Source organism: Gopherus flavomarginatus, chromosome 1 (assembly GCF_025201925.1).
Source record: "Gopherus flavomarginatus isolate rGopFla2 chromosome 1, rGopFla2.mat.asm, whole genome shotgun sequence".
Taxonomy (NCBI): Eukaryota; Metazoa; Chordata; order Testudines; family Testudinidae; genus Gopherus; species Gopherus flavomarginatus.
In genome coordinates, this window is record NC_066617.1 from 111651925 (window position 1) to 111676263 (window position 24339).

Consider the following 24339-nt stretch of genomic DNA (forward strand, 5'->3'; position numbering starts at 1 on the left):
GGCTGGGAGCCCAGAGGTGCGGGGCTATGAACTGACAAACCTAGAGGTGTTGGGGCTTAGGACCAGCAAGCCTCGGCACAAATAAAGCACTCAAACACAATAAAACCAAGACTCATTAATATTTTTTACAAGCAAATGTGCAGACTCCACTCAGGTCATGCTGATTCATGGTGTCATGTTATTCATTATTTGCAATTATTTCAACATGTGCCAGGTATTTGCATAAATACTTGCAAGTCCCCGATTTTCCCTAATTTTAGCACAGGTAATCACTTGTCTGAATTTTCAGACCTGAACTCTATGATTTGCTATTTGTTCCTCATTATTCCCAAGTTCAAAATATTTCACTCAGTCAGGCCCCAATTCAGGACAGTACTTATGCACATGGTTCGACTTCAGTGGGATTTACCCTGTCCTGAATAAGGATACTTTTCTGAATGAAAGCCTCACTCTAGTACAGGGGTGGGAAACTATAGCCTGCAGGCCACATCTGGCCCACGGGACCCTCTTACCTGGCCCCCGAGCTCCTGGCCCAGGAGGCTAGACCCTGGCCCCTCCCTTGCTATCCCCCCTCCCCTGCAGCCTCAGCTCACTCGCTCTGCTACTGGCACCATACTCTGGGCAACGGAACTGTGAGCTCCTGGGGCAGCACAGCTGCAGAGACCGGCCTGACCGGGTCTCTGTGCTGTGTGGTGGCGGCAGCATGGCCTGGCTCCAGCTGGGTGGCACTGCTGTAGTGCCGCCAACCACTAGTGCTCCAGGCAGCGCAGTAAGGGGGCAGAGAGCAGGGGGAGTTGGATAGAGGGCAAGGGAGTTTGGGATGGTGGGCAGGGGTGTGGATAGGGGTCAGGGTGGTTGGGATGGTAACAGGGGGTTGAATGGGGGCAGAAGTCCCAGAGGGCAGTCTGGAAGGAGTGGGGGTTGGATGGGGCGGCAGAGGCAGTCAGAGGGCAGGGAGAAGGCGTGGTTGGATGGGTCAGGGGTCCTGGGGGGGCCGTCAGGAATGAGAGGAGGGGTTGGATGAGACAGCGGGGGGCCCGGGGCGGTCAGGGGACAGGGAGTGGGTGTGTGTGGATGAGGCAGGGGTCCAGAGAGGCCGTCAGGAAACGGGGGGGGGTGGATGCGGTAGGAGTCCCAGGGGGCAGATAGGAGGTGGGGGACGGGCCATGACCCCCTCCCCTAACCGGCCATCCATACCATTTAAGAAACCCAATGTGGCTCTCAGGCCAAAAAGTTTGCCCACTCCTGCTCTAGTAGTCTCAAGTAAGCTACGGAAGTGGATCAACCACACATTAATCACAATTAGTCAAAGAAAATATGCAATGAACAGCCCCTATTGATCCAATTTATTCAGCAATTATTTATGTTTGATGAATAAATTCAAAGAAAATGAGATCAAATTGCAAGTGATTCAACAACAACAAAAAAGAAATGATTGCCCCAATTTACACACACAAGCTTAACTAGAACATGTGACTAGTCCCACTGAAGCCAAGGGGGATACTCATGTTTCAAAGTTAAACATGTGCTTAGATGTTCACAGAAGCAAAGCCTCAGTTTGTAATGAATAGTTCTAATCTACTTGAGGAATTCCCATATTGGCCATATCAACAGGGAAAGTTATCTACCGTATGGTAACGTGTAAGGCACTCTAAATGTAGACTAAGGGTATGTCTACACTACCTGCTGGATCGGTGGGTAGTGATCAATCTATTGGGGATTGATTTATCGCATCTAGTGTAGATGTGATAAAATCGATCCCTGATCGTTCTGCTGTCGACTCCGAAACTCCATCGTGGCGAGAGGCGGAAGTGGAGTCGATGGGGGAGCGGCAGTGGTCGACTCGCTGCCGTCCTCATGGCCAGGTAAATCGACCTAAGATACACCAACTTCAGCCACACTATTTGCATATCTTAGGTCGACACCCCCTCCCCAAGTGTAGACCTCGCCTTATCCATTAAGAATTATTTAACTTTAATTTTATTCAGTAAAATCTCAACATTTTGACCCAAAGTCTTTTTTCGGGTTATATTTTAGTAATAACAAATACATCTCCTTCCCCAACTGCTATCTCACAAACATCATCTGTCTTTACTTCTCTTCCCTTTCCCTTCACTAACCTAGCATTGGTCACTTCTTTCTCCATTCACCCAATCTGGCCACTGTTAATGTGAGAGCCTGCTCTTATGCAACTCCTGTCATGTGTAGTCACTGGATAGAAAGTGGGATTCTTCCTCTGCCCCAGGGAAAATTTTGATAAATATTTCAGCAGAAAATTGTGACTTTTTGTTGGAGAAAAAAAGGAAAACTTGAAAATCCCAACATCAGGGAAGGTTAGCCAAAAAGTTTTGATTTTTGAGATTTTTGGTTTTCTGAGTAAAAAAATAAATTGAAAAATTTCCAAGGAAAGCAGACACTTTCTGTGAAAATTTTCATTTAATAGAAAACCAAATTTTTCATTGGAAGAGTTTTGATGGAATTTTTTTGACAAGATAAAATAATAACCTGCCTACATCTCTGGAATTCATTTAGCATCCATCACTTTTCAGATTAAAGCTGAAAATATATAATTTTTCCTCAGCCCAGGGTGTTTAATTTATCCCTCTCTCTCATGTTATGTATTATCTGTCATTAAATTTAAGAGTTTATCTGGAAGAAGCTAGTCATGCTGCTGTACTTTATTTTAATTCTGATTTGTTATGTGCAATAGTTTAATAAAAATGTACATAATATTCAATAGCGATGGGATCACCCCACATATCACTGCCAGTGGACAAAAGCCAGAGACAGTGAAACAGTTCAAGTATTTGGGGGCAATCACTGATGAAGGATCAAAGTCAGAAATTCTGGAAAGAACTGCCCAAACAACAGCAACGGTGGCAAAGCTAAAGCCAATTTGGAGAAACTAGAACATCTCCCTGGAATCCAAACTGAAACTGCTGCAAGCACAGGTCATCTCCATTTTTTTGTATGCATGCGAGACATGGACCCCTAAGGCAGAATTTGAATGGAATATATAGGTAGTAGAGATGAGATACTTCCATAAAATCCTGGGCATCTCCTATTTTGACCATGTCACTAATGAAGAGGTCCACAACATCATCACCCAATGTGCTGGGTCATATGAAGACCTGGCGACTGTGAAAAAGTGCAAGCTAAAGTGGTACAGCCATGTAACGAGATCATCTGGACTATCCGAGAACATCTTCTAAGGGACAGTACAGGAGAAGAGAAGAAGAGGTAGACAGAATAAAAGATGGATTGACAATATAAAAGAGTGGATAGGAATGGACTTCATGGAGACTCAAGCATTGACACACAATTATCGAGGTGGAGACAATTGGTTGATTGCTCATCAGTGATGGTGCCCCAATGACCACTGTGATTATGGGAGTGGTGATGATGATGAATATTCATAACAATGATTATGCATTACAGCTATTGAATTAAAATAGGGAAGAAAAAGCCACATAATTTAAAGAAGTGAATTTAGACCTGAAACTGAAATTAGAAGACCTTTGTAAGTGATGCAATAACTCCCACTCTTATAAATGAATTAGGGAGTGGAACGAAGATGACAAAGGAACAGGAAGACAGACTGAGACAATAGTACATACTAGTTTCAGACTATGTCTTGAAAAACATCAAGATTTTATGAATACTGTCCCATTTAATAAATGACGTTTGATCACGAGTGCTACTTCACTTTCCAAGTATGTGAAGAAAGCAAAACCACAACACAAATTGTTCTATGTAAAGAAGCCCAGTACAGTCCCTGGATTTTTTAACTGTAGACCAATGCATTCAAGCTAATTAATCCATTCACTGCTACATTCTATCAAGGCAACAACATGCTGATGGAGATCAGTAGCAAAATGAGTCAATTTTCCTGAATGAGCTGTTCCAAGATAGAGTGTACACAGGAATGTTTTCATCTGAAAGGCTAGCAGCGTACTCAGAGTGAGCTGGGCTGCAAAATTGTTTTAGTTAATTAGGGTGGGAGAAGGGGAGAAGTTCAACTGGTGTAAAATCAGCTGAGCTCCATTAACTTCAGTAGAGCTACCCTGATGCACACAATTGAGAATCTGGCCCATACTCTTCATTATTAATTTGTATAGTGATTTGTTCCTGAATGCCAGGGAACCGATTAGAGATTTCAGTACACACATTACACACAATTTATTTTTAAAAGAGTAATGGCAACTTCAACTGCCTTGTCATTTTCAAGTTTCATCTATATCACTCTAAAATACAAAATGACAATTAGACCTTTACAATCTTGCCAGTGCTTGGAGATTTCTGCCAAATAATAAGAGCTAACTCCTTGACAATGTTATGTCCAATTAAGGAATCCAATTCTGCAACCTTTCCTTTAACTAGTAGGCTTTACCCATGTGAGTAATCCCACTGGTGTCAATGGGCCTACCTATGTGAGTGATCGTGCAGATTCCGGCTACAAGGAAAAACTACCCACCCGAATTAGGACTAAGGGCACTGAGATAGCATCAAAGACCATTAGCAACACAAAAAATGTAACCTGATATCATTATTTACAGAGTGCACACAGTACATGCCTCCGAACCAAAGTGCAAGTTACACAGAAAGTACTGCTAGATTTTATGACCAAATGTGATTCAAAGGAGTCTGCAGAGACTGATTGGAACTGCACACTGTAGTTACACAGCATTCATCAAGTCCTACACACGTAAGCTGTACTCACTCGACCAGTAACAGGCCCAACAGGTATTAATATAGGAGCAACTGTGTGGTGGGTGCCTTACAGACAATATAAAGACAAGATGAGGCTCCTGCCCCAGAAAGATTCTTTAGCACTACGTTGTTCTTCTTCTAGCCCAGATTATGGGCAGCATGTAGGGGTGGGTATTGCCCTGGGAGAACTGTGAATCAGGGAGTTACAATTCCTTCTCTGCTCCCCTTTTGCTCTGGGATTCAATGGAGGGATTAGTTGCTTTTTGAAATTATCTATTGGTTTACTGAAATTTTGGAATGTCAAAAAAAAAACAAACCACACATGTTCAAGTTTTTTGATGGTAAAAAAAAAAATTGGTTGCAGATTTTTTTCATCATGAATTGAATTTTGAATGAAAACTTTAATTGGAAGCTCAACATTCAGATATTTTGACCAACTCTAGGATTTGGTGACTGAATCCAAATGTGGGCCAAATAAAGGGCACATTTCCACTAGGAATATGCTGCAGGAGCCTCTCTTCATGGTCTGAGATAGTGCCTGGCTTTAGACTTGTATGTGATTAAGTTAGTCCTGTTACAGTCACACAGCAGTGTGGGCCACTGAGAGAATCTTCATCTTCCCCTTCCCATCCTCCCTATAACTGAGACACATTTTTCAACTGAAATATCATTTTGCCCCTGCAAGTATCCATAAGCACTGAATAGAGAAAGAGGCATGAGATGTACAAAACAGGGATAGATCACTTTTATTTCAGGCCAAGCCCTGCATCTGTTGGGAGTTGGAAAATAAAAACAGCTCGTGACAGGCAATAACCTGTTTCAATGGCAAAATGGCCCCTGTAATGAAGCTGCAATCACTCTTCCGATCTTCAGCAGTGTTGTTTCTTTCCTGAGGAACTGGCACTTCCAATCTATTCTAACTCTCTTGATTCAAGGCTTTGATTTATACAGGCCTGGCTATTGTATGTCCTGTCAAAGGAAGGAGGAGTCAAGGATAAAGGGGCTCACATGTGGGGAGAGGAATTCTAAGATAGGAAGTGGGGGGTTAAGGGTCAGTCCCAAGTTGGATCAGACCTCTCAGATGCATGGTATTTAGCCTGGCTAACCTGTTTTAAGGTAGATACGTTCCTCCCTTTTAGTTCTCCTTCCATTCCAGCTTACACTGGCAAATATAAATAAAGCTCCACAAGGAAGGCAGGACATTGGAGGGGGGACAGGAGATCTGGATTCTAGTCCTGGTGCTGCCGTTTGTAACTTAACATAAGTATCTTATTTTTCACTGTGGTTTAGTTCCCTCTGCCCCCATCATTACTGATGGGGATACTGAAGTCCCCTATCTCATGGCTATTGAAGGATAATTTTTAAAAGCACTCTGACACAGTCAAAGGGAAGCACCACAGAAGCAAAAACATCATCCTCACTGAGCTTCCTTTAGTTCACTACCATGTAAGCTTAATCTCCTGTTCTTCTTCTAGTACATAGACTAATAGAAATTACTACACTGAAAAAAGACCATTTATCCCTCTGATCAAATGACCTGACGTGCAGAAATAGTCTGTATTTCATGCTCCAAAGGAACACAAAAATGCTTTTTTTAAAATGCCTATTTATTTCAATGACTGTCCATGGTCTATAATTCCATTGAATTAAATTAAAAGTCATGGAGTAAAATATTTCTTTTGGTCAGTTGCAGATTTGCTGTCCTGTATTTTCAGGAAGTGCATATACTGGCTGTGTACGTGGAGGAGTGAGGCTGTTGAGAGGCAGGACGAGTGAGAAAGCCAATGAAAGAGACATTTGGCCATCCTTGCTCACCGTGAATAATACCTTGCTCTGCAAGTGGCTCTGTTGACAAGGTAAGGGGTGATGCTCAAACAGTAGAAAGGTCTCATGCCTGGCGATGCTTTGCATTTGTTCCAGCTCCTGAGTCTGCAGCAAGGTGTCAGTACAGTGGTCAGATGCTAAACCCAGGGGTAGGGAGAAGGGGGGAATCAAAGAGCAGGAACAACTTCCCTGTGGGATCACCTCTATACGTGACATAGATGTAATAGTGATCCTATCTATCTATCTATAGATAGTTCCTGCAGTGTCATCTGATCTATATCATCTTTCAGGACTACATTCATCCTTGGGCTGCTGGAACTGCTGTGTGCTCTCCATTCAAGGTTAGCTCAGCTCTGAGGGCTAACCTAAACTGCATCCTTACTGTAATGGCACTATGGGTCACTGGAAAGGCATAAATTGCTGGGCATAAGAACACCCCAGCCACACCCTCCATCCTTCATCCCACCCATGGGACCTCCCAGGACTGTCCCCAAGGTTTTTCACAGTATGGGGATTGTGCCTACCCTTGGGTTCCTTTGCATTAGCCTAGCTCTCTTAAGAGGCTCTGTATCCCACCTACAGCCTTCATCACTGTAGTGTATCAGCACCATGCATGAGGGCTGCTGGGAGGGAGGAGGTGCTATAGTGTTGCTGCTGTTAATGTCATGGAGTATGGGTGGACGGGGTGAAGGGCAGAATAGACAAGAAATAGCAGTACCAGTTAGGAAGGATGGGCTCACAGCAATTATTTGATGTGACTAGAACAGGAGCAAAGTGAATTTAAAGTCTGCTGAATAGCCAATGAACCTGTCTCATATTCTGTCTCTCCCATCCTACTGTTTTGAAATTAGCTATGTACATAGCCAGATCTCATGCTCTCTCCTGTTCCCCTTTTCACTAGAGAAAATTTAAAATTTCTTAGCATTCTCTATGTCTGTCTGTCATGCTTCCACTCTGAGGGAAATGATAACGTAGTGGTCTTTTCAGGCTCTACTCTGTTTATAAAAACTAGGTCATCCAATCAGGGAACAGAAATCAGGTCATGTGAGCAGGATGATCCTATATAGAGACTACTGTGTTCTGAGCGCTGAATACTGGATGGAGCCCTCACTACAAACAGCTTGTGAGACTCCATCAGACCTAATTTGTTCATGAAAACTATTATTCAAGCCACCAAGAAGAGTCCCTTCCCAATTTCCTTGAGGCCTCACTACCTCCAAGGTCTCATATCCCAGTAATCATATTGCTAGCTGTGGAGGAATGGATTAGACTCCTTCTGAAACTCACTGAAGCTGTCCTTTAACTAGCCAGAGGAGTTTACTGTTGAGCAACTGGAGGCCTCCTCTCAGATCATGATGACAGAAAAACTACAGCAGACCAAGAGATAACAGTCTCTAAAATGTGTGCCTTTCTGTGCTCCAAACAGGACTATAGTCCCTACTGTTGTTTAGGGAGATTGGCGTCCTGCAAATCGGAGCTCAAAGAGTAGTGAAGTCAGAGCAGGATGCATACGCACACTAACTGCCCTATGGCAGAACTGAGCTCTGCAGAAGGGAGCAGAGGATTAAACAATACACAGGAGAGAGAGTTAGTGTGACAACTGCAGAGTGGGTCTACGTAACCTGTGAAATAACTAATCATTGCAAAATAAAGGATAATCATCACGTCTTAACGCTGCAGTGAAGGAACCCAGCTTCACGGCAGTGCACTATGGGCTGAAGAGATGGAAAGCTAATTAATGCAACAACAAAAACAACTCTCTGTGATCACCAAAGCACAGGTCTGAGTGAACCCTCAAAATAAGTAATTGGTTCCTTATTTACTCATTCTCTCTCTTTCCTGGCTAGGTGCTAAACTGCATATTTCCCTTTCATCCTGTCTTTCGTGTTTTTATTTCACCTGCTTGATTTAGTGAAGCAAGAAGAGAGAAATAAAACACTGGTACTGAGCTCCAGCTATGTAATTAAAAAAAAAAGCTGGATGTAGGCTGCTCAAATTTCTTCCTCACTCTCATTGCTTATATTCAAAACTAACAATGTGCGAGGGAAATAAGTCCACAAAAAATGCTTGGGGGGCAGGGGGAGTTGGGCTCTTCCTTCATCCCACCCACCAACCTCGTTTGAATTAAAGTTGAACCAAAACTTTTTACCTACCCGGAGGTGGGTTCAGGGGCCTGGGCTCCTGCTGCAACCGTCAGGGACAACAATGGCATCTAAGCAGTGCGAGGAATGAAGGCAATGCAGCTCCGCTATGCTGCCGAACTGTAGATGCTTACGATGCCATCATCTGTAGTGAGGAAACATAGCATTCTGAACATGGGTCCCGGTTGCTGGCAAGTGAAGGAGGAACTGATATTTCACCCATCCTTTCAAAATAAAAAGTCAGTCACTATCCAAATCCCAGCCATGAAAAATTTCTAAATTTTGGATGGAGGTGGGGTGTCAGACTATCTGAATCTAGGTCCACATTTTGCAAATCAGTCAGAGATTTCTGATGAGCTAAACCAAAGTCCTGAACACCCTCAATGTAAAAGGGTTTTGAAAAACTAAACCCTTGATCCACAATAACCTGTGTCTTTATAACAGCCAAACCAACCCCTCATCACAGGGCAACAGCATATTTGAACCTACAACTGATCAGAAGCACTCTAGCACTTGAGCAAAGGATGAAATCTCTGCTCTAATGAAGTCAATGGCAAAACTCCACTGCATGTATATAACACATTGTATAGTGGCTTACAAAAACATGACCAAACATTTTGAGGTTCAGAGTTTTGTCTTGCCGAGGCCGTTTCTTATCATATATTTCTCTGTAATTTTTTACATCTATACTTTGGGTGAGTACTAGAGTTGAATCCTGCTATGAGGTGTTGAGTGCCTCCTAGGAGCATGCTCAGCTCCCACTGAAGTTTATGGGCCTATTTTGCTCTCTTTAAGTCAATGGGAGCTTTCCCACTGATTTCAACAGAGCAGGATATGACCAGATGGAAGCTGAGAGCACTCAGCACTATCCACACTGATCAATGTCTCATAAAAATGGATGTTTAGTAATTTTATGTACTGATTTTAATGCTTTTCACTTCACTCATTACCCAGCTAAGCTTTGAAAAATCCTGTCCTTTTCCTTCTCCCCATCTCCATCTCTCAGAAGAGAATGTCATTCAACTATCTGTCAGAAGAACACAGTTTTCTTGTTCCACTCACAGTGGCCTGTAATAACAACATTTTATCACCTGCCTGCAAAGTTCCCACTAGCTTCTGAAACCTACAAAAATCAGCACTGCACCCAGAACAGGATGCCCTGCTAATCTCTGCACAGTGGGCCTGATTTTCCACCGCTTTGCACCCTGGGAAGTCATCTACACCTGTGAAAAGTGGAGATAAAATGCTATCACATCGGAATGGCAGCATGTCACATCCACTTCGCACAGCTGTGAATGACTCAAGAGGCAAGGCCATGGGAGCTGGGCCCATGTTGCTGTTACCAATTTATCTTTAAAAGGCTGTGGCCAAAATTTTCAGAAACTTGTGCCTAAAGTTACACATCTAAATCCATACTTAACTAACTAAAACGTAGCCTGATTTTCAGAAATTCTGGACACCCCAAGGTCTCCTTTCAAACCAGTAGGCGCTGCTAGGGAGTTCAGTCCTTTGGAAAGTCAGGCCATTGATTTAGGTCCCTAAATATGAACTTAGAGAAGTCTAACTGTAGACATCATTTTTTTTTAAAAATTGGCCTCCATTTATTTCAGAGCCTTTCAGTTCCATTTTTTCACTCAGGATTATTCAAAATTTTAAATTGATATGAATATACTGTACAGAACAGTCCTGAACAAGCCAAGTAATGACTATGATTCACACAGGACCAATGATGGCCAATTTGGCAGGACACTAGCCTAGATAGCTTCCTAATGACCTCCTGTCCCACTACCTGGAGATACTACATGCGTCAGCAATGCAGCAATCATTTTAAAAAAGCACTATCCATCGTGTTTTCAGCTTTGCTTTTTATTTAATAAGTTTGAGCTTTAAAATAAAAAAAAAAAAAAAGACCTGCTAAGTCCAAATCCTGATGCCAGTTTACATAGCAATATGGGGTGCATGACCCCCAGCAGGCTGCATCGACTTGCTACACAAGGGACCATTTCTCCTTCTGCAGTTGGGAGGGGAGGATCTTATGCAAATGAGCAGAACTCCCTGAGCAACCACCTGCCACTTTTGCAGCATGTTAAGGTCTCTCACAACAGCAGTCCATGCACTCCTCGCATTTCTGGGTTGCGGGGACTGCTTAGTCATGCTTCACACAGATAGCAGGATGCTAAAAGGAGGGCAGGGAGGAGGCAAGCCTCTGCTGCCCCCCACCCTCACTCTCTTTACACTGATTCATGGATATTCCAAGACAAGAGGATCAACATGTAAGTTATAGGGCTCTGTGGCATGTGGTGGTGCAGCATCATAGATCAGATTGCAGTATTAGGCCTATAGACAGTGAAAGGCCAGACCACATACTGGAGTTGGCAGTGGGGTACTGCAATGATCCTCCTGGAACCCACAAGTGTGTTATGATTTTCCCTCTGTTCCAAGTGAACAGGTTCTAGATAAAAAAAAAAGATTTTATACTTATTGCACTGAGGGGCAAGAGGTTAATTAAATTGCTTTCAAAATTTCTTGTACTTCTTTTGCTGACCTCCCACCCAAGGATGACAGCAAGTATCTGACTTGCTGCCAGATTAACACTAATGCCACTGCAAAGCGCTGTCAGAGGAGCACACAGTCGCCTACACAAATATATATACTCATTCAAGCATGGGAACTGAGACAGTACCCCTAGAAGTGAATAGAAAGATTCTCATTGTCTCCAGTGAGACTTGGATCAGGCCTATAGTGCACAACTATGTTTTTTATAAGGAATAAATGAGAAATGTTTTAAAAGTTACTTTATTGTTTATTTATAGAGGTCCAAACCAAGCTCCGAGCCCCACTGCACAGGACACTGCATGAGACATTTCCTGCCTCTAGGAGACTACAATCTAAATAGGCAGGATAGACATAGTATGTGAGAAAGGGAACATTATTATTCACAATTTACAGCTGGGAAACTGAGGCGTCAGGTGATCACATGACTAGCCCATAGGAAATTTGTGACAGAGCCAGGAATTGAACCTATATCTCCAAAGTCTTAATCAAGTGCCTTAACCATCCTGAGTCATTTTAACTAGCCTTCTTTCCATTTTCCCACTTACTAAATTGTTAAGAACCTTTAAAGAAACCTATCTGGTACTTCAATTGCCAAAGTCACGGTGCCAAAGAGCTACACTGTTTGTGGATTTTCTTAGGCCAAATAGTTTACATCCACCTGCGTCTCATCACTGAAAGCATGTTCGCTGACTCTTTCCTGAGGTGAGAAATTCTCTCATTTTCTCCAAGCAGGATACATCAAAGCATTGTTGTTTTTTCTTGCTTGCTTCCTTCCACTTTTATATTCTTATTTCCTTGCATTTATTGCTTCACAATTTTAAAATTAATAATAGGTAGGATGTCCCTCATAAGGAGCTTCTCCTGATGTCAAAACCTCTTGGTAAAGTCCTCTACGTTCCCTCCCCATGTATAAATTGTCAAAATGACTTGCAGATACATTCTCATTAAAAGGAGGGTTTGATAACAGCGAGCCCTTCACTTGTTGTTTCCCTCTAATGGAAGAAGTGTTTGTTATCATAGATGTCGGAAACAAAGTGGTACCTGCTCTAACTTCCTCCTGTCCTATCACTGTACAGCTCACTTGCATGAGGTACATGTTTGGGTGGAAGGAAAAGTTATCACAAGTGAGATACCCAATGTATATCCTCCCTGTTGGGGCCCAAGCACATGCCCTCAGCTGACTGAAAGGTGTGAAATTGTCAGACTAAATATAGAACATAGCTTGGTGGTGGCCGTCTCTTTTGTGTCACTCATGTTCACCAGCCAGGAAGTCATGTTTCAAAATAGAAAAGTGAACTTAGTGCTGGTGAAAGATGCCAGAGCGACAGATCTGGAGACCAAAGCCTTCGATTTAGCCACCAAGCAGAATGGGAAACAACAGGGCAAGCTTCTCCCACGCCTGTCCCCTTCCCCTAAAGCTTTTCTTCCTTTAACCATGACCTGGAGTGATTGTTTTTAAGTTCATTCAATGAGAGGTTCATTGTCTGCACTCATTCTGTCCTCAGCCACACAGTGAGAAGACTGCCAAAGCAGGGCCTGAGTCACTACTGTCTTGCACCTTGTATAGTACGAAAGCAAGTATAAGACACTATGGGGTGAATTCTCCCTCATGGCAGAACTTTGCGAGAAGATGGGGCTGTCAGAAAGTTGGTTGTGGTTCCCCCAGCCTGTGCCACTTGGTCTTGGCATGAATTAGAGAAGGTGAGGAGCTATTCTAACTTACTCCAATGATACAAGGTTACCGAGTGACTTTAAATACCTTTCAACCAGTAGAAGATAGCAGTAGCACAGCTGCACTTTGACATGCACCTACCCCATCCCTGTCCCTACCTCATCCCTAACATCAGGATTCAAAAAGTAATTTCTTGGTGCCTCTGAAAGGGTTTCATTCACTGCAAGTGTAGCTCCTTGTGGCTGTGTCTAGGAATTATCTCTTGCACCATCTGGCACCTCTTTCTCTTGATAGTTTATGCTGATCCCTCTCTCAGCTCCTTCTTCATGACTCAGCCTCCAGCCAGGTCATATATAGTGCCTCCTACTTCTGGGATAAAGTCCCAGCCAGCCAGCTGTTTGTATGCCATCTCAGGCAGTCTTCTGTTCCAACACCTAGGAACCTAATTCTGCTCAGCCTCAGGCTCTGGTGCTGTTTCTCTGGGCTCCTTCCTACCCCATCTTCTCTAGGTTTACTTCTGGAGCTTCCTCTGCTCCCATTAACTATTTCCCCCTTCTTGACCTTTTGTAAGACTGCTTCATTCAGCTCTTGGCCAGGCTTTACTCTAACCCTTGATCTCCTATTTGTCCCTGGCCAACTCCCTTTCCATCTGGGGAGTAACTGCAGATCTCCTCCCTGCAGCACCTTCCTGCTCTCACTTCCTGGCTTAATAGTCCTAGCCCAGCTCCTTGCCAAGCTAGGATTCATCTGTCATAAGGCCCTATCAATGCATGGTTCCCCTCTGGCTGCAGCATCTAAGGTTAACTGACCCCACACATTAACACATTAATCCATTCAGGGCTTGGGTGGAGGTTGACACCCCATCGCAGTGCCTTGGATGGTTCTTTCTTGGAACAACTAGTCCTAGAGTATACAAAAGGAGAGGCTATTCAAGAGCTGGCTTGAGAAATAACTGTAGTTGAGCCACAACTGAGTAAAGACCACAATATAAATGAGTTTATCATCCTGAGGGCAGGAGTCATTCCAAAAATTAGCTCAGTGACACTACATTTAAAAAGTGGGGGTTAAAAAAATAAATAATAAAAGAGTAAGCTAATTAAAGACCCTAGAGTCAAAAATAATTAAAATATTTTGACTCAAAGTCGGGCTGCTTACGCATACCATTTTTGAGTCAGAGAAGGCACGAATGCACCAAACAGAAAGGAACAAGAAAAGCAAGCAAGAAGAAGAAAAAGTGCTTAGTTAAATGGCAAGGTTCAAGAGCTTATTCGAGCCAAAGGAGTAACTTCCATGAAATGAAAATCCCTCCTAGTGAAGCCAAAAATAAGGAACATAAATTATGTGCCAGATGGAAAATAAGATGGCGAAGAAAGCAGTTGATGAGCAAATACAGAAAGATAGTCTGTAAGCATATTAAAATCAGGAAGCCCACCAGAGAATGTGCAGAGATGCTGACTGATTTATTTGAATCAGTCTTCACCACAAGAAGATGTTGCAGTGATGACTTCACTGGGCCTATTCTTTTCAGGGAAACAAAGGAAACATAAATTGTCATATTAGAATTGGTCAGGAAATGTTTTTCCTGTCCTGTTAATATTTTTGAGTTGTTGAACTTTTTCTCAACCCACATTGGAATAAAAGTCATAAATCTCAAAAATATTTGTGAACCAAAAAAATTTTTTTTTCATTTTAAGTCAATAAAAAACAGGATTTTCTTCAGTTATTTTGTAATGTTTTACTTTGATTTTCATCTTTTTCCTTGTTAAATATTTAGTTCCAGCCTACTTAGCTTAAATTTCAAAATGAAGAGTCATTTTGAACTGAAAAAAAAACCAGGATTTTTTTTATTGTCAAAATGAAAATTGCAACAATTTCAAAACTTTTTTCTCTATCTTTTTTCAAGTCAGGAAATTTGTCTAACCCATGCCTCCTTTGCAAAAAGTTTCAGTTTTGACAAATTGGCATTTCTGATGAACAAATGATTTGTTGAAAAAAATTCTAGCCAGCTCTCTCTCAGATATTCAAATGTTAAAAAGGAAAAACTGATAAACTAAATAGCATCACTGTTGCAAAAACTGAATGGTTGTACATCCCAGAGTTTGGGAGGCATTTAAAAATGAAGTCACTGGGCTGATAACAAAAATATGACAAAGAGTCCTGTGGCACCTTATAGACTAACAGACGTATTGGAGCATGAGCTTTCATGGGTGAATACCCACTTGGTGAGATGCAAAAATATGCACTCTCTCATTGAAGTCAGGTATGCTGTAGAAGGACTGCAGGACGGCAACCATTGTACCTGTGTTTAGGAAAGGCTGATTCTAGGAATTATAAATCAGAGAACCTAACTTCATTACCAGCTAAATTGGTTGAAACAACTGTCAAAAATAGAATGATAAAACACCTACATGAAAACCAAATGAGCGAAACAAACCAGCACAGCTTTTATAAAAGAAAAATATGTCTCTTGTATATGTTAGAATTGTTTGAACACATCAACAAGATCACAGATAAAGGAGAACTGGCTGATAAAATTTGTTTGAACTTTCAAAAATCTTTGATAAAGTCCCTCCCAAGAAGGTATTAAGGAAACTAAGAAGTCATGGGGTGAGAGGTAAAGTATGATCCTGAATTAGAAATTGGTTAAGAGATGAAAACAAAGACTACACATGAATGGTCTATTTTCAACCAGATAGGAGATTAACAATAGAGTGCCCCATGGTTCTATACTAGAAACAATACTGTTTGTTTATTGATCATCTGGAAGAGTGAGAGAACAGTAAGGTTGCAAAATTTACAGATACAATTATTTGGGTTAAATAAGACTAGAGGAGACTGAGGAATTTTAGAGGAAACTAAACAAGCTAGGTGAATGGGCAGCTACAATATCAAATTAAATGCTGTGTGGACTGGTAAAAGATGTTGCACATTGGAAGGAATAATGTGAAATATTTCACACCTTACTGCTTTCTAAATTACGTGGGACTGCTCAGAAAAAAAAGACTTGGGCATCATTGTTGACATTCACTTAAAAACTCTGCTAGAGGTACAACAGCGGGAAAAAAAAGAAAATAAATGTTAGGATCTTTAATGAATGGAATGGAGATTAATACTGAAAATCTGATGTCATTAAATAAATCAATGTTACTCCCTCACCTGGGACACTATAGTCACCACATCTCAAAAAAAAAAAAAAAAAAAGGGGGTATAGAAGAAAGAGAGAGAAATGATTAGAAACCTGGAAAAACTTCCATCTGAAGAGTGACTGGAAAGACTGTGACTGTTTAGTTGAGAAAGGAAAAAAGAAAAGGAGACATGATAGAGATAAATTAAACAAATCAATGGTACATATAAGATCAGTCAGACTCTCCTATTTGCCCTTTCTCATAACACATGAGAATGTAGCAACAATCAGAGGCAACACATTTAAAATGGATTAAAAGTTTTGGTTTGGGTGTTTTGGTTGTTGTTTTTTTTTTAATAGAACACATAATTGACCTGCTGAACTCATCACCACATGATATTACTGAGGCCAAGAGCGTAATGGGAGTTAGAACAGGATTAACTGCTAATATGGATAATGAGAATACCCAAAGTAACATTACAATGGATAAGGGGTTTTGTTTGGTTGGAGGTTTTTTTAGAAGGGATATGAACCCTCGTTTTCCTAAGAGATAAATCAGCCAGTAACTGGTGGGTATTAAGAAGAAATTTTCCTTATGGGCAAGTTACTGCATAATTGGCTATGGTGGTGTTTCTTGCATCTCCCTTGGAAACATCTGCTATTAGCCACTGTCACAGACAAGATACTGGACAAGATCAATCAGCAATCCGATCTACTGTTGCAGTTCCTATGTTCCCTGACTGGACGACTGAAGACGTTTGACTAAGAGACTAATGAGTCATTATTACAAATAATGCGCTTCCAGTTAATTATCACTGCTAAATTCATGAAACGCTTGAGATGAATGCAGAGGAATGCAAATCTTTGGTCACCCAATACTCACAAACAATTAATAACATAACTTCGCAAATAACAGTGGCATGAACTTGCCATATTTATTCATTAAAATATTTGTGAAATATCTTTACTACATGACCAGTTCTAATTCTAAGTGATAGGGTGGCCTAATGAGAGGAATCTCCAGTCCCTATTCTCTGTATTATGTTCCTGTGGAAATTAACTGGCTAAATATGAATTAGACGGATTACGAAAAAGGAACATTAGAAAACCTATTGTAAAGCTTGAGGGGAAAATTCATTAGTATCTAGATCAGAAGAATATACAGCTTCTGACTTGGCAGAACGTCATTTCTTTCATTGTCAAGATGTGCTGTTTTTCATTTTTCACAAGAAGAAATAGATTTACAAAGATGAAGGGCCATACCCTCAGATGATGTAAATCAGCATAGCTTCATTGAAGTCAAGGGAGTAATACCCATTCACGCCTGCTGAAGATTGAACCCAAAGAAATTAGAGAATGGGGAGATCTTTTTTTCTGTTTGTTTTTAACAAATCATTTTATTTTTTCTGTGTGTCAAGGAGGGCTTTTCACAATAGTTCAAGACTAGCTAGACTATTTAGGGCATTGTATCTAACTCCCTGTCTGTGCAGTAATTTTATCCATCTGCAATTTCTCCACTGCTTTTCAAAAAGTTTGTTGCAAACTCTGAAAGGTGCTAGGAGCTGCAATTGCTCATCACCTTTTGTGCTTTAGTCACTATTAAAGATGCCTAATTGCTATCATTATTAGAGCTTTTCCATCCCACTAATCATGTCCATTATCACACTGTTTTCTCTTTAGTGGGAGCAAGCTCCCAAGAGCTGTTTAGTAAGTAGTTGTCAAAATCTCAGCATATCCTAATGAAGTTTCTTCAAGAAAATGTTACTATTAAAAGGCAAATTCTGAGCTAAAATCCACTGGCATAAATCAGGAGTAATTCCATTAAAAACAGTGGAGTTTCTCCTGATTTGCATAAGTGGAATGTAATTAAGATAAAAATCTAGCCCATAGATCCAAATACGTTGCTACGTGGCAAGGATTCAGGACAGCATCTAGTCAAAAGAAAAACAGAGGGACAGATCCTCAACTCTATTACCTTGCTGAGGATCTCGCTCTGAGTGATGATTTGGTTTATTTTACCCTTATCATATTCTTGAAAATGAACATATGGCAACACATGCACTATTGGGACCACTGGATAGATATGGTTTATTAGCAAGCATACTCTATAAAGTGCTTGATAGAAACAAGATGAAATTTAGTGCACCTTGACCCCGTCCTCTCTGGTCTTAAAATCACGCTACTGGTGGAGATAATAATGATAGTGACGTGAGAAGAGGCATCTGTTTGGAGCCAATGCTAATCTGCAGCACTGTCTGCATGGGACACAAGCAGTGTTAGGCACAAAGATACAGCACTGAAGGTAATGCTGCAAAACTTGTCTGCCAACAGCTTCCTACACCCACTAAATAATATCTTTAAACCTGAGCAAGGAGAATAGATGGCAGAGACCCTGGGAGAAGGTCTTTTTAATCCAACTCTTAGGACTGACTTCATTTCTTAATTCTGCTGGGTTGTGTCAATGGAACTGGTGCTGGAAAGGGGGAGTACAGTGACACAAGCCATTTATCACCCTCATTCTGCTGGGAATCCAGAGCTAAATGGTGCAGCCCAAAGGCACACCTGGTTTGTCTGGGAAGTGGTGGGGCTAGGACAGTCAGGTAGCTGATTCATTACATCTCCTGGGCACCTCCCATCTAAGAAATGGTATGGAGGCCTAGACAGAACTGTAAATTGTCTTTACCAGACAGACAGGATTTCCTGGGGCAGATGGAAGAAATACTCAGTGGTTTAATTCCCCTCAGCTGTTTTCACAGGTATGGAGGAGAGAGGAAATTTGCAACTTTGTGCCCATGGGAGTGAATCTGCCTCTTCTCTTATTTTTTACTAGGGTTTGAAAATACCACCATCTGATTTTAGCGTTTAATACCACAAGCATTTGAAAAACAACACCTTTGCCCTCCACCAGGCTGAATCTAGGCTTGAATGATGCCTCTTGACCTTCCTTAGCCTGATTACTGTTACCCACTGATGCCCACACAGGTACACCATCTACAAAGCATATATGATAAGGCCAACATCTTCAAAAGCCTTCAGTAACTGTATGTGCCTTAGCACCTTTGAGAATTAGGCCCATAGTATCTCAAGTTGGAAAGAAAACTGCTAGGCTTCCAAAGTTAGTGAATAAAAGGCTAATATAGACCCCCTCCACCAGCTCCAATTATTGCTTCTCTGGAGTTGTACAATCAATTTAGAATTTGATGCCTTAACCTGCAAGACCATAAAGTGAGATTAGCTGGTTTTTAGAGTATTCACTGAAGAGGAAAGAACTCATTGGAAACAGACAACAGATGGAGACAAACCTACCTTATTTTGTTTTCTTGCCCTTTTTCCCCTGGACTATAGAGGAATCAGACAGTAGTCTCTAATGTCTCCAGGTTTATCTTCATGCCACACAAATTCAACGCTCTCCCTATTTATTATAGTGAATAGTTCATAGCAGAAATTTTGAATCAGAAAACTGGGGGTATAGAAAACATCACAAAAGATGACCAAATAAACCCCACTGTTCTCTACACTAATGTTTTTATCTGGCATGTTTGGGGTATTCTACCCATATTAGGGCCTGGGCAGACTATGAAGTACAGAGCTGGAGCAAAGTGGGCAAGATGTAAATGAGAAGGGATAGGTATTGCCCTGACTGGGATTCTAAGAACACTTGGTGCTTGATATTGTTTTCATCTTCAAATCACTTTGCAAGCATTAACCATTATAATGGACCTATCCCACTTGGTATGTGTGTTCTGTATTATTAACTCCACTTTAGCTAGGGAAACTGAGGCAAAGAAGCTAAGTGTACCATGTGAGTCTGTGTCAGAGCCAGGACTGGAATGGGCTTGCCCTTCTGTACTCAGAGCACCTTACTGCTGCATCTGCTGCTATACTGCAATGGCAGATACAAAGATTAAAGTGGTCTACAGAATCCTGTGGAGGGCGGGTGGACAGACCTGAGGTGGGGAGGACAGCCAAAGACCTAGCTCTGGAAGTAAGACAAGTGCAAGAAATTGTGCAGCATGAGCAACAGCTCAAGGATCAGCTGTGAGACGGAACAGAAAAGACTTCGTAGAAAATGATCGGAATCTCTTACCTTTGAGACATCCATAGAACAAAGTATTTAAAGCTTTTGGTTTCTTTCTGGATCAGGTTCAACATATGAAGGTAGCTGAGTAACCAAGCTATGACTTTCCCCTTCCTTGTGGGGACCAGCCTCTTATAAAGGAGGAGGGGAAATTGACGTTTCCCCCCTCATCCTCTCCCATTTTCCTCAAGACATAACCATACTCTACCAAATGTCCATGGAAGGCAGACATCAGGAGAAGTTGTCGGCTACACATCCCATAGAGATTGAGAAGACACCTCCTTCCTTTCCCCGAACACCTGAGTTCAGTTTCACCCGTGCCTCCTTCTCACCCACCCAGTTTGCACATCCCATCGGAAGTGCTTAACCTCGTTAGAAATCAGACACGTGAACTTAAAATGCCTGCGGTAGCTTAGTTCTGAAAGCACCACTAGGTGCCCGTCTCGCCTACCACCTACTTCGGGAGGTCAGTTCCCGGAGCGGATTTGACCAAGGGCCGCTTCCCACGCTCCAGCAATGTTCTCCTAGCCTTTCTCGGGCACTAGAGGGCGCTGCCATTTGAGACTCTGCGAACTTCCTTTCAATTCGGTTTCACCTAACTTGAACTCAGAGAGGTCTTGATCCTTGGGGGCAGAGGATCTGTTTCATTACGACTGAGCTTGCCGTGTTTCCTGTGTCGTATTGCTATGGAAACAGCACCAAGAAAGAGCATGATGTATGTAGGTCATAATATCAATGAAGATGAGAAAGTTGGGGCGGGTTGGGGTAACTGTCTGGGATTCTATCAGTGGAATGGGTGCTGGCAACTCTCACATCAGACACTTGTAAAGGGAATAGGAACAGCAAACCTGAAACAGGCGGAATGATTCAGACACATTGAGCAATAGAGACCCATAAAGGGCACATGGAGACCCACACCAGAGTGGGGGGGGAGGGGGATGAACAGCAGCTGCTAAAATTGTCCATAGTTCTTAGAGATTCCTTGTCACACAATAAGACGACTTAGCTTATCCCCCTTCACGGATATTGGTCCCACGCACACCGCTTCCAACACACGCACTGGTACCTAAACGGTACTCTGGTAAAAGCAACCCTTTTGGTTTAGGAAGGTAGCTCTCACTCTGTGCAGACAGCAAAGGTACAATGTCTTGAGCAAATAGCCTTTGATTATGACTGTGGCATTGACCCGGAGAAAGCAGTGAACCGACGGGTTTTTGACCCCCTCCCACCTTTCTCCAAAGTAATGGAACAAAGAGAAAACGGGGCAACCCAAACTGAACTCGAACCTATTTTGAGTACTAATAGACCAGCCTAGCTGCTGACTGCAATGCAGAACTTCCAGGTAGGTCTCGGGCAGGGCGGAATGGGCCAGCTTTCCTGCACCTGAGATTGCCCATTGGCTCAGCCCAGAACATGCTTTCGTGATCCAGCGTGAGAATACACACTGCTGTTAAAGCACAAACTGCAAGTGTTAAGAGATCGGGGGCTGGGGGGGGAAGCTGAGCCAAACATAACAAAGAGTTGCCTAAATAAGAGAGGAAAGCATTCACTGATCAGCATCATAAGGTTTATACATGTGTCATCGGAGTGGTGTGTGTCATATACCACAAGACTGAGGTAGGGAACACAGCTAAAATTACAGGCTTTGTAATGCCATAAAAGCGTACCGCGTGCCTACTTTTTAGATCAAATGTTAACCTCCCATTCCCCCCTCCCCCTCAGCTGCAAGTTCAGAATGTCAGTCGGGGGGCAGCCCCCTGGCCTCTGCATTTCAGAGCAGAGATGAGGGACAGCTTCCAAGGAAGGAGGCTGAAATAGGGACTGCTTTCTGCTTCTCTCTGCAAAACCACCCCTCACTGGCAAGCCACAGCAAGGAGAGAGTCCTAGTGCGAAGAGATTGCCGACAGGGACATACTCACCCAGTCGAGAAAGAGAACTCCATTCCCTTAATCGAACCTGATCAGAGGAAGTCATAGAGCAAGGGTGGAGGGGAGAAAAGCTACTTAGAGATAGCCTGAAGGGGAGATATATTATTTATGACCTTATTCCTTTTTATAATTTGCGAAATTAGGGCCTGATCCAAAGCCCACTGAAATAAATGGAAAAACTTCCACTGGCTTCAATGAGTGTTGGGTCAGACCCTTATAAAATAATCCTGCCGGCCTCTTTAGATGAGACACTTTAACACTCCTGGTGCTGGCTCTCATGCCACCATGAACTGGTGTGCTGTGATATGACACGGACACAGTCACTCCCTTGCGAGACAGAGAGCATCTAGTTATCTGTCAGAAGAACACTATGTCCCGATGGAACCTGCTCTTTGGTCTTCTGTACGAATTCACACATCCAGGGAAGTCTAACCTTGTCAGTTACATAATAGTTATCTCATTAATATCAAGCTCCTTTAAAGTCTTTAATTTTCTTGAACAGCAAAGGGAAGAGGAAGGGAGGCCAGAGGGAGAGAGGTTTGTGATGGCTGTAGGACGGCAAGCAACATAGGCCAGGAAAATGTGCCCCCAAACTAAGAATTTTACCATGCCTCTTTTGCACCTCCTTGAGACCTGTGCAATAGTCCCACAGGCTCTGATAGGGGAAGGGGAGCAATTCGACTACAGCGGAATGCTGTTTAAATTGGTTTTGAGTCCGTATGTGTCTGATTTACAGCACCCATAATGCGGCTAGTTCCCCTTTAAACTTGTAAAGTGTAAGCTCTACAGTTTGATTTCGTTTTCAGGGTTGTCTCATCATACCTCCACCGACACCAGTACCCCTGCCCCCTTGGTGTAGCTTTCCTTGTGGGAAGCATCTCGGAGAGAACTGACGTTTCGGTGCCTACAGAAAAGCATGTGTGCAGCAGGCAAAAACAGAAATAGAGCTTTTTTTTTACATGGAGCAGGGATTTCCTATTGCGGCAGCCCGGGCACAAAAACACCCCCTCCACCCAGTGCAGCAGCCTCATCTTAGGGCTGCTACAGCATTTGCACAACTGGGCTTTATGACGAAGATGACCCGGGGGATTTGATGATGGGCATAAAAGAAGAAACCGAGGAATCTTTACAACAGTGACGAATCGATGTTTACATTTAAACAGATGGTGGTGGGCCTGCTGGCAGGAGCGTAAGTGTATGTGTGTGTCTTAGGGCTGGGGTAGGAGTGGGCAACTACCTGATAGATGAGCCAGAGAGACAAACAAAAGCTCGGGCAGCTGTTATTTCGGAGGTGGATTTTCCCCAGAATTCCGGGTCTGAGACCCTACTCCCTTGTGATATGCATATATCTCCAGATACTGTGTAGTCACAATAAACACAAAATGACATGGTCAGAGACAGTCTATTCGGAACATAGGGGCGAAATCTTGCTAACCAAACTCTAACCCATTGAAATCAATAGGATCGGTCCCCTAGGTCTAAGACACGAGGATCCGGCCCCAGAGCATTCATCCTCTGACACCTCATCATTTTGATGGCTTCTAACTCTCTTCATATATAAAAAACCATCTGAAGGGTGCATATGCTTGTGAGTGGTGCAGTGCTGTGCAAAGAAGTAATGTTCAGATGGGAATGGAAAGTGCCTATGAACGACCGTAGTATGGCTGGTGTGACTTCAGACTCTGCATGTATACACTCTGTATTAGCATCACAGCTGTGCCATTAGGTTGTTTCTCCCCTCCGTTGTGTAGATTCCCATCCCAATCCTGCCTTTGATGTGACCCATCACAGTATTCGAGACAAAGAGGCACATTTAGAACGCAAAGATCCTGGGCCTGATCCTCAGCTGAGATAAATCATCACCCCATTGATTTCAATTTTTGTTCCTCGATTTACACCAGCTGAGGAGCTGTAATACTGAGTATTTCTGGTGAGTCGCTCCTGTGGTTTGGGATCCCACATACCGTTTCCCGCAATCACATCTTCGCCTTTTGGACCTGCCTTCCTCTCTTCCTCCCACTGTTATGAAAGTTTCAAAGATAACATCTGCCTCAAGTAACCTACGTGTCAACAGCTCCAAGCACCCAACTCTTCCTCCCCCGGTCCCCGCCCCGCTCTTTGGGGCATTTCGGCCGCGCTGTAAGCGCAAATCACTAGTTCGAGCCCGACGAAGGGAAACTAAGGACAGCCGCAGCGGCTATCACCGAGGCTGGGGCGTAAATTAACTGTACGATCGTCTTCCCCACCCCCAACGCTTGCGTTTTAAAAAGCCCTCCCGTCCTGAGCGTTACAGTGATCACAGCTGT

At 42.7% G+C, this 24339-nt stretch overlaps 1 protein-coding gene across 3 annotated transcripts in view; it reads right to left on the reverse strand.

Annotated features, from left to right (window-relative positions):
- CHRM2 (cholinergic receptor muscarinic 2) overlaps nt 1–24339 on the reverse strand; it is a 192771-nt gene that overhangs the window by 161728 nt on the left and 6704 nt on the right. For all 3 annotated transcript variants that reach the window (XR_007768591.1, XR_007768592.1, XM_050918806.1), the window contains one exon: nt 8688–8820. The gene's annotated coding sequence lies outside the window, so the exon portion shown is untranslated. The remainder of the gene's footprint in view (nt 1–8687; nt 8821–24339) is intronic.